At 41.8% G+C, this 11,465-nt stretch overlaps 1 long non-coding RNA gene across 1 annotated transcript; it reads right to left on the bottom strand.

The window, feature by feature from the left end:
• Nucleotides 1-719: 719 nt before the first annotated feature.
• LOC108433815 lies at nt 720-2,005 on the bottom strand. Its single transcript, XR_005129742.1, has 2 exons — nt 1,568-2,005; nt 720-1,458 (listed from the first exon to the last, which is right to left on the bottom strand). It is a non-coding gene; the product is annotated as an uncharacterized LOC108433815 (long non-coding RNA).
• Between the last annotated feature and the right edge of the window lie 9,460 nt (nt 2,006-11,465).

Raw genomic sequence — 11,465 nt, 5'->3', positions numbered from 1 at the left:
ATCAACAATACGCCTATGGGGTGAGAAAGTACCCGAAGAACATCAGAGCTACTCTCAGCACTGGAGCTGTTCTATAGCATGAGCCTTATCTGAGGAAAACACACTTAATATGCACAGTCACCACAAACTGCCATACTAACAGGATTAATATCCCCGTTCGGCGAGTTCCTATTCCCCTTCCAAAGGCATGTGCCCTTCTCTCTAATGCGTGAGTGTATTTGTATACAGCTGATCAGGGAGAAAGCCAGGAGGGGTATGAGGTTACTGTAAACACATATGCACACTTGCATGCATTCACAGGGGAGTCAGCACATTTTGCCTGCAGCAGACTCAATCCTGAGCATCTTACCTTTCTCTAGAGGTGCAGCGCTGTGTTTGTGTGTGCACTCTTTGTTGTAGGGATGATGCATTTCCTCCTATGTGACACTGATGCACCCGCACAACCCAGACACTGCAGCGACTGTGAAAAAAGCGACTGATGGGAATAAGCACAGCGAGAGAGAGAGAAAGAGAGAGATAGAAAGAGAATGGAACAGAAAGCATCAGCATAAGCACCCCCTCCCTTCCCTCACATACTCCCTCGCTCGCTCTCTTCCCTTTCCATCCCTACCGGCAGACAGATAAGAGCGCAGCTACAGACGGGCAACTGAGGACAAACGAGAAAATGCAAGGAAGGGGAGAAGTTTGGAACGAAAGGGCACATTTTTAACCTTTCGCAGGCTGATATTACAGCTGTGCAAAGCGAGCGATGTCTCTCTCTCCCTCTCTCTATCTCACTTGCACTCACTCTCTCTTGCACGCTCATGCTCTGGCTACACCCCTCTCCTCCCTCACTCACTACAGCCGAGTCCAGACATGGCTGGGACTGATTTAGGTCAGCATGTCTGGCTCAGCGCTGTGCACTCTGTCTCTGTTCGCCGTGCGCACACTGGCTTTTCGGTCTTTTCGGCATTCAGGGAGCACCGAATCGTATGGAAAGAAGCCACAAGATCTAGAAACAGAACAAGAAGGAGAAGCAGGACCGGCCCACGCAAACAGGCCTGGCGAGACCACAGTCTGACTGCATTTGGAACATAAAGGCGTATAGAGTTCTATTACTTGCTCCAGCATCATCGGCTTTGCCATAGAACCTGATGGCGAAGGGAGCTCTCCTTCTACCTCTCTCTTCTTGCAGGCAGTGCAGCGGCGAGCCACTGAGCCACCACAGCAGTATCAGCCGAAAATTCCACACCACAAATTCTTTATTTTTCCTCCGAGATGTCAGCGTAATCCCAAATTTGGTGCAATTTGCCGTTTTTCCTTTCCTCCTCATCCGATCTCCACCATTCCACCTGGAGAAAACGATCTGGCATGTTCTTGTGTTTTTGGTACCAGGGCAAGCACAGGACGGAGTCCGGAGAATGCAGCTGTGCGCTCCTCTGCCTCCGTCTGCAGCCGTCTGGCTGTGCCGCACTGCGTCTGGGAGGAAAGGGAAGGGGGAAAAAAAATAAAAACTCCACAGCGTCTAGCCAGAGCACTGGCACTTGCGAAAGCCAGCAGCAGCTTCGTGACACAGCAATCAGCTGACCTGCAGTGTCATCCTCCGCTGTCCACCCCAAACGCAGACGCAGGGATGCTGGCAACTTTTCGGGGCGTGGCGCCACCCGACAACGCCCTCTCGCCTTTTCTGGAGTGTTCCGTCCCCATTTGCCAGCGGCGATCCTGATGAGCGAACAGAAGACGGGCTGATAACCCACACGTCTCTTTGTTTTTTCCCCTGCATTGTGCTTCGCTCTCTCTCTCTCTCTCTCTCTCTCTCTCTCTCTCTCTCTCTCTCTCTCTCTCTCTCTCTCTCTCTCTCTCTCTCAGCTCTCTGCCTCATTTTCATTTGCCCTTTCCTTCTACTTACTCGCTCTCACTCTCTCTCACTCTGCCTCTCCACAAAGTTCCTCTCATTTTCACTCCCTCGCTAGCATCTCTGCTTCTATCTTTCTGACAGCCCTTACAGAGTGCGCTGACAAATATTTGGTTGAGCCATTGCTAAAAATCTCTGAATTCTTACTGTAGGACAGGTACATCCTCCAAATTTCAATGACAACAATGTCACATCTGGCTCTCCACATCTGTATCTATGGCATTCAAGCCTTCATTCATTCACTCACTCACATACTGTAGACGAGATGTCCAATTCTTTCTCTTTATGCAGCCAGAATGCCCACATAAAACTGAAGTGCATGACATTAAATTGTCTATTATGGCACAAAAAATCTAATCTAGTCAAATGGTGCACTTATGCTGGCGGTGAGAGAATTCTGTTCAATGGAGAAAAAAGGGATGAAGGTGAGCTGTTTAATCTGATGAATAAAAAAAAAACCTTTCCATTCCATTTTTTATCTAAATCTATTCAGATATGCAGAAAAGCCCCTTCGCTTTAAGCTCTTCTGCCCCCTCTGCCCTGTCTATATAATTCATACACAAGGCTGCATTGCTGTGAAATAACCCCATTCTTCACCATCTCAATCTCTTTGATTTTCACCCATTTTGACTCTTTAGCTCTGCTTTCAGACTATTAAATCTCTCACTCTCTATCTGTGACCCTCTAGACTTACTAGACCAGGCAAAAGAGTTCTGCTGCAAGTTGACTGAGGTGATGCACAGCTACATATTAAGCATACCTACTCAGACACAGTGACCCTTATTACTGGAAAAAGTGAAACATGTTCCATAATTACTTGCAGTGCTCAATAAAGTCAGAGCAATATTTATAAAATAGCCTTATAATTCTCCATGAAATGACAATAGCTGACACTACTGATTGCATTTAACTTGCCTTTAGTGTTCAAAAGAACAGTGGTCCAAGACCCCAAAAATCTAAGTGATCAGGCATAGAATTTAAAATGGGCCTGAAATTATGATCCAATTAAAATATACCCTGATAACATATTCCTGTGGGTTGTTCTGGACTTGTATAAGTTTTCAATCCATGCTTGTGTGCCTGCCAACAAAATTCGGTCTGAACCTAAATGTAGCTTGTCAAATTTCAGTACCAACCCAACAGTAGCCCAATTTAATTCTGTCTAAGTACAATTGTAACCTGGGGAAATTTGTCTAAACCTGATTGTATCCAAAAACGCTAAGTCAAAAATTCCTTCAATATCCGACTGTAACCCTAAAAAAAAGTTCTGTCTAAAAATGACTAGCCCAACAGAATGAGTCCGGTTTAGGCAGAATTCTGTTTGGCTACAGAAAGGAAGGAATTTTGTTTGTTAGGTCAAACGTATCTAGCACAGCAGAATTGTGTTTGAATCCAGCTGTGGCCTGAAAACATTCTGTCCAAACTCACCTGTAACTCAACACAGTTAAGTCTAAAACTGACTGTACACCAACACAGTTATATCAAAACTCAATTGTATCCCAAAACAGTTATGTCTAAACTTAACTGTAGCCCAGTGGAATTGTGTTTGAATCCAGCTGTGGCCTGATAAAACTCTGTCCAAACCCAACTGTAACCCAACACAGTTATGTCTCAATATGACTGTAACCCAACACAGTTATGTCTAAATCTGACTATAACTCAACACGGTTAGGTCTAAACTTGACTGAAGCCTGGCAGAATTATGTTTGAATCCAACTGTATTCTGACAAAATTCTGTCCAAACCCAACTGTAATAAGGCCCAGTTATGTCTGACCTTGACTGTAGCCCCAATGATATCTGGCTGTATCCTGACAAAATGATCACATCACTGATGAAACAATTTTAAAAATATAGCTGAATTTGAAATAAAGTTTTAATTTCACTTCAACAAATGTGTTATGTCCTTAATCAACATCCCAAAGTTTACAGTTTGGATTTACATATTGCATATTTGTAATAGTAGACCTCAAAGGACCTCACTGCAACAACATGAATGACTGCAGCAAGCCAGTTTAAAAATGGTTTAGGTAATAAAAGTTGGGAGGAAAAATAAAGTAGGCAGAAGATGTAAAGCAGGGGTGCATGCAGGACAAAGGTAAAAAGGCTCCGGCTGATTTTCATCATCTCTTATCTGTTGTGACAGTGAGAGGAGCACAATAAGACCGTAAAAACTTCCCTTTAATAAAGTCATGATAAGTGCTCAAAATATCAGATATATGAAAGACAAACGTGTCCTGTGAAGCTCATCCATGTGTAGGAGTTGAAATCACTATATGATTACAGCTTTAGTGAACTCACTGGCATCCTTACTGGTATTACAGACACAATGCTGATTTGATTACTATATTTTTGGTGAAAATAAGATCTTTCAAGGAATACATTGAGCTATATTAGATTTGGTTTGCAAGGGCTTTTATGACTTGCAAGAAAATGCAATCTTGTTTTTACATTAGGTGCACTATTGTCTAGGGCTGAAATAAGATATTGGCAGCTCTCAAACACAAAACCTATTTTCATTGCGCAGTCATGTTGGAACAAGAAAACTGTTCCCACAAAGTTGGGAGCATGAAATTGTCCAAAATCTCCTGGTGCTGAAGCTTTAAGAGTTCCTTTTACTGGAACTAAGGGGCCGAGCCCAACTCCTGAAAACACCCCCACACCATGATCCCCCCTCCACCAAACGTTGCACTTGGCACAGTGCAGTCAGACAAGTACCGTCTCCTGGCAACTGCCAAAGCCAGACTCGCCCTTTGGATTGCCAGACGGAGAAGCGTGATTGGTCACTCCAGAGAACTCGTCTCCACTGCTCTAGAGTCCAGTGGCGGCGCTTTACTCCACTGCATTCCACGCTTTGCACTGCGCTTGGTGATGTAAGGCTTGGATGCAGCTGCTCGGCCATGGAAACCCATTCCATGAAGCTCTATATGCTGTCCTTGAGCTGATCTGAAGGCCACATGAAGTTTGGAGGTCTGTAGTGATTGACTCTGCAGAAAGTTGGCGACCTCTTGCGTACTATGTGCCTCAGCATCCGCTGACCGCTCTGTCATTTTACTTGGCTGACCATTTCGTGACTGAGTTGCTGTCGTTCCCAATCGCTTCCACTTTGTTATAATCCCACTGACAGTTGACTGTGGAATATTTAGTAGTGAGGAAATTTCACGACTGGACTTGTCGCATAGGTGGAATCCTATCACAGTACCATGCTGGACTTCACTGAGCTCCTGAGAGCGACCCATTCTTTCACTAGTGTCTGTAGAAGCAGTCTGCAGGCCTAGGGGCTCGGCTTTATACACCTGTACAGTGGAAGTGAGTGAATACTTTTGGCAAAATACTGTATATGGTTGATGTTTGTTCAAGGGTTCTTTAGTAAAGAAAATGGTTCTATATAGAACCATGAACACTCAAGAACCATTTGCAGGATTAAAGGGTTCTATGCATCATTCTTCAGATTGATGAATATGCTATAGATGGTTTTTCAAAAGGGTTCTACATAGCACCAAAAAGGGGTCTTCTAGTATTACAAGCTTGACATCGTGACAATAGAAGTACCCTTTTGCGTGCTATATAGAACCCATCACAAAAATCTTCTATATAGCACCCAAAAGGGCTGTTATACAGCACATTCTTAAGGACCCTCTTATGACGTAAAGATCAATTTAGTCATGGAAAGGGTTCTTGATTCTTTATAGGTGAGTAGAACCGCCCTACATATACCCTAGTGAAACTGCTGCTTTTAATAGTTTCTGCAGTGCAGCCAATCAGTTATCATTAAATCTACCTTAGACCCTAAAGCAGGGGATCTGTTAAAAAAACTGTCCACTGTGATGGCTAATTCTGGGAAAATGGACAGTTTTGTCTCTTTTCCTCCACATGGATTGGTAAGATAGGTCTTTCTGTGATTACTCGCTGTAGCTTGTTCAGTGACAGACGCAATCTGTGGAGCAACACTGATGGCTTATCTTGTGTAAAATTAAACTCCTGCAACAATCTTTCTTTCAGTCCAGTCTGGACACATTCTCAATTAACCAATTCCTCACTATTCCAGTCACATGTTGATTCTAGCTGACATGAAATGGACACTTACTTAAGTTCTGTGTCGTCTTGATGCCAAGCCCATTTTCTAAATACATGGTGCTTAACCATCACATTACTGCAGCTGTCCTGGGTGAAGTCAGCAGCCTGTCCCAAAGTTCCAAAGCACTGAAATGGTACTATGCTTTACATTCTTTCCTGAACTTCAAGAACAAAGAAACAAAGCAGAAGAGGCAGATTAAAACAGCCATGATCATAAAATTGCAGTTGTATTTCAAAAACAGCTTAAATGAGAATCATAAGAGAAATTGTACTTACAAAACAAAGAGCCTTCACCAAAATACCTACAGTGAAAAATGAAATAACCATTAGAAATGTAGTTACTTGACTTTTTGCTACACTATTTAAAAATAACATAATAATTAATAATTCATTTCATTAATGTTCAATTTAAAATATGTAAGGGCAGATTTGAGTTCTGTTTGTTTCAGTATAAAAGACTGTACACAGATTAATAACGTTTCATCTAAACTCAAATTAATATACACTATATGGCCAAAAGTATGTAGACACTTGACCATTACATCTATGTAAGCTTGTTGGAGATCCCATTCCCAAACCATAGACATTAATATGCAGTAAGTCCCCCTTTTGTGGCTATAACAGCCTCTTCTGGGAAGGTTTTCCACAAAAAATTGGAATGTGTCTGTGGGAATTTGTGTCCATTCAGTAAAAAAGACCAGAGCTGACACCGATTTTGGACGAGAAGGCTTAGCTCGTAATTGATGTTGCAGTTTAACCCAAAGATGTTCAGTAGGGTTGAGGCCGGGACTCTGTGTGCAGGCCACTGGAGTTTCTCCATGCCAAACTCCTCAAACCATGTATTTATAGACTTCGCTTTGTCATGCTAAAACAGAAAAGGGCATTCCACAAACTGTTCCAACAGTGTTGAAAGCATATAGATGTCTTGAATGCTGCTGAAACATTGACTGTAAAACTATGCTGTAACATTAACATTACCCTTTACCCTGTACTGGAACTAAGGTGCTGAGCTCAAACCCTGAAAAACAGCCCCAGGCCATTATCCCTCCTCCACCAAACTTTACTGTGTTTTCCATTAGGCAGGGTTATTTTGGCATTGACCAAACTCAGAGTCATCCATCAGGCTACCAGATAGTAAAGTGTGATTCATTACTACAGAGGGTACTCTTTCACTGCCAGTGTGCTTTACACCAATGTGCAGCCGATACTTTGCATTGCACATAGTGATCTTAGACTTGTGTACAGCTGCTTAGCCATAGAAACTTAAAAACATGGTTGGAACTCTGTTGTGAGTGATACAGCAGAGGACAGGTGGTTTTTACACACTACATGCTTCAGCACTTGGCCTAGAGCTTGTCTAGAGCTTCATGGTTGAGGTGTTGTTGTTCTTAGACAGGCAGGGTAGAAATTTCATGAACTCACTTGTGACAAAGGTGGCATCCTATGACAATCACTGAGCTCTGCAGTGGGACCCGTTTTAGTATTTTTGTCTGTGGAGATTATATGGCTGTGCGCTTGATTCTGTCCACCTGTTTCCAATGAGTGTAGCTACAACACCTGAACTTAGTAAATATAGTAAACCATCTCTTCTCTATCAGAGATGTGGTATGGATTGAAAGTTTAGAATCCACACTTTCCAGAGTTTGTCCACTTGTGTCAATGAAATATGAATGAAAAATTACTTGCGATAATTTCTCTGTTCATTAAATGCAATTTATCATATAACATCATTTCACCCCTAAATGTCCAGAGCTGACCAGCAGGCCTAAAGTTTTATTACACACTTCCGTAACCTAAGAATAGCTCAGCCAGTTTGCTTTGAAGTCCTTGTAGTTACTAAAGTAAATAGGTTCAATCAGTTTAATTTATATAGCACCTTTCACAACCTTTACAAAGAGGAGGGAGGAAAAAAGACTTAACACTTTGAAGAAGTGTAGTGAGCACTAAAGAGGAAGGTTTTAAGTTGAACTTTAAAAGTTATTGAGTGAGTTCCAAAGTTTGGGAGCAGTAGCACTGAAAAAACTGCCACCCACTGTTTGAGAGTTTTGTCTTTGTAAAGCGTCCTTGAGTTGACAGCAAGAAGTCCAGCGCCAGAAGATCTAGGGGAGCTATGGGGACAGTATTGATGAAGTTCACTAAGGTATATAGGGGTGAAACCATGAAGAGCTTTGAAGGCGGAAGAAGAAATGTATGTTTATTATGTAATAAGCCTGAGATTTAAAAGACAGTTTTCTAGTTTTCATGTAATCTTCCATTAAAATCAAAATGTCACCACAACCAGTGGAGAAAAATAAGGTACACTGATAATGTCATATTTCACCTCCAAAGCATTTCACTTGAATTCACTTACAATTTTCTGTTCACTGTGACTTTAAAAGACTCAAGTTAGAGTGAAAGACGTTTGAGATACCAGCACTTTCATCAGTACATTGTGTGAAATGATCCCATTTGCCAGGTGTTGGTAATAAAGTGTTGTCTCTATGAAGGCAGTCAGCTCACAGGTTTGTCAGACTACTGAAAGTAAAACAGAGATGAAAAAGTAGGGAAACAGGATTGCCTGTGAGCATTGTGGTTGATTTATCGCGGAGGTGGGAAGTGCACCTCGGGGAGAGATAAGCGATCAGCCATTCGCTCCTGAACTTCTGTCCTTACATCTGTCCTTTGCTCACAGGGGAAGCAAACTGCTGAGCTGGACAAATGGCTGTGACCGTCCCGGCCCCCTCCAGCTAGTTAATCTGTGTGTCCACTGTGCGGTGCTTGTGCACAGTAGGAGAGGGAGATTTCAATGACCTTCTGAACGACCACCTTTAGTTTACAAAGACCAAACGTGGAACCCTTTCTCAAGCACAGTTTGTTTATATACCATTTGACCATCATACACACCTCATTTCTTTGTATATATGCAAATTATATCGCTGTTGTCGGAGGAAAACCTCGTATCTTCATTTTTCAGTTTCTGACATAATTTGAAAATGCCTGTTGCTCTTTGCATTATATGTAGGTTTTGTGGTGAATGGACTAAGAGAAATGACCCAAAATGACTTGGAAAAAAGTCTGGTTCCATTGACTTACATTAAACGTCATGTTTTTTCTTTTTCCTGCAAAGTTACCATTTTGGAGATACAAGGTTTTCTTCTGACAACAGAGATATATAACTATAACTACATTATATAGCCATAATAAGGAAAATATCCAGACACCCTTTTTAATTAGTGAACTCAGCTCCTCTAAGAAGCACCCGCTGCTGATGCAGGTGTTCAATGGAGCATCTGCACATGAGCCTAAGGCCACTATGCTGAATGCCAATTGTCAGCTAGAGGGAAATAAAGCCCCCAGCACTGGACTGTGGAGCAGTGGAACCATGTTCTCTGGAGTGATGGAGCTCCATTCAGTTCCTTTGGGATGAGTTTGGAATGGCATTGGTGATCCAAAACGGATAATCCAACAGAACTGATCACCCATCAGTACCAGACATCATTAATGCTCTTGTGCCTGAATGCTACTAAATCCTCAAAGCAATGTTCAACATGTGGTGAAAGTCTTCCCAGAAGAGTAGAGGCTGTTACTGCAGCAAAGAAAGATTTCAGAAGAAATGCCAGAGTCTGCTTTGATACACTTCAGAAACATGTGCAAACTCAAAATTTCACAAATGACTTTAAACTGATTTTGGATTTCACTCATTTTCACTGATGGTAATCATCATATACCATGTCTGTCTTTAGGGGCATGACATGATCTTGGGATGAGTCCAACCTGTCAAACTTTAAGTGCTAGATTGTGGCGTAATCCACTGCAAACCAGGGTACACTCTTCAAAACCCACCGCAAAATTCCTCTTGTCCATGCTTTTTCAGTGTTTGCAGGACATGTGATAACATTAAAGTTAATAAGTTATATGCTATAGTTAGCTAACTTAACTCGTTTTCCCTTGCAATACATAATTCATGTTTTTAGTGCATATAATTTGTTCTCTGCACAGGTGATACACATCTTCACGATTAATTGGAGGTTTGTCAGGAGGACTTTTCAGCTATGCTACCATTACATTCATAGGCCAACAACATGGTTGTTATCTGCTTAGAAATTTCAGATTCTGTTTGTTTAAACTGTAAAAAGTCTACAAAGTCAACAAATTTCTACATTTTATTTTACAGATATTCTCATTATGAGAGCACGTCTGACCCTGCAAGACTTTCCATGTGTGATCATCTTACAGGCCGAACAATGTTAATGTTAATGACCTACCAATGTTATGGTTGCAGCTAAACTCTTCAGGGTGGTGGATCTTCAGGACCAGGACTGAGAACCCCTGTCTACATTATCAACAACACCGTCTTAGCAAGTTTTAAGTGGATACATTTACCCCTTCAAATGGCCAAGACTCACAGACATTCCCAAAGTTTTATCACATACTTCTGTAAAATAAGAACAACTCAAACAGTTTGCATTAAAGCCTTGGATTTTAAAAGGCTACCAGTGAACTGCCTGTAGATGTGTTCTGACCAATCAACAGCACTGAAAAACCACCTTGTGCTGTGCACATGACAACACAACCAACTGACAGTCTGGTATTATAAGTTCAGTGTTCAAGCCTCAATTTCAGGCATAATGAATGCAGTTTTCTTGGCCAAAAAACAGGCCTGGATATTAATTTGCATAAGATAATCTCAATTCAAACCACATTCACAGTATTGGTCAGAAAAATTATAATTAGGTCATGAATCGTTCAGCCGTAGGTTGCTGTAACTCAGGTACTGTGGAATGAAAAACCACATAAACTTGAATAACTGTCCTGAATAGCACGAACATAAAATGCAAAGTGGAGGGAAATACCTTCCCGAGCCGGTTTAGACCTCAGAGTAACTGGACCTTTTCCAGTTCAGTTTAACAGACACAGTGGAAATAAGCCATCTCTCTCTCTAGGAGAAACACATACACACAAAAAGGCCTATTGTATAACAACACAGCCAATGAGGTTGGTAAAATTAGTCAGGCACTGAGGAGACGGGTCAAGAAGGTTAAAACAAATAACTCCAAAGCACAATCCACCACACCGTGTCATTACAGCTGGGTCTAGCATTCCAATCCACAGTGTACACAGTACATACACTGTCTGCCTTGATCCCAGCTCTAATTCATCTACCTGACAACTAGAACGTACTCTAAGTGAACCATTGACACTGGGTGTAAATAATCTACCCAACATCTAACTGTCCTATGCAAATGAATCCTTTGCATGTCATTCTTTCTGATAAAGAACACAAAAGCATCTAGAAAAAAAACCCTGCTTTGTGTGAGAAGGTAGAAGTTGAAGATAAACAGCCCAGAGGTTCCTCTCAGAAGGTCGAGGGCAGGCCAGAGCCTTCATAACATGTGCAGCCAAGCAAAATTGAACTAAGACTGACCTATACTTCTTACCATTTGGAGACCAAATACTAGGGGGGTTGCCATGACAACAGTAGCAAAATGTGAGAAGTGTTATTCGGACAGCACTGTG

The sequence above is a fragment of the Pygocentrus nattereri genome, chromosome 27 (assembly GCF_015220715.1).
Source record: "Pygocentrus nattereri isolate fPygNat1 chromosome 27, fPygNat1.pri, whole genome shotgun sequence".
NCBI lineage: Eukaryota > Metazoa > Chordata > Actinopteri > Characiformes > Serrasalmidae > Pygocentrus > Pygocentrus nattereri.
Note: the sequence above shows the minus strand (reverse complement) of the source record. Positions and strands in the feature narration are given on the sequence as shown.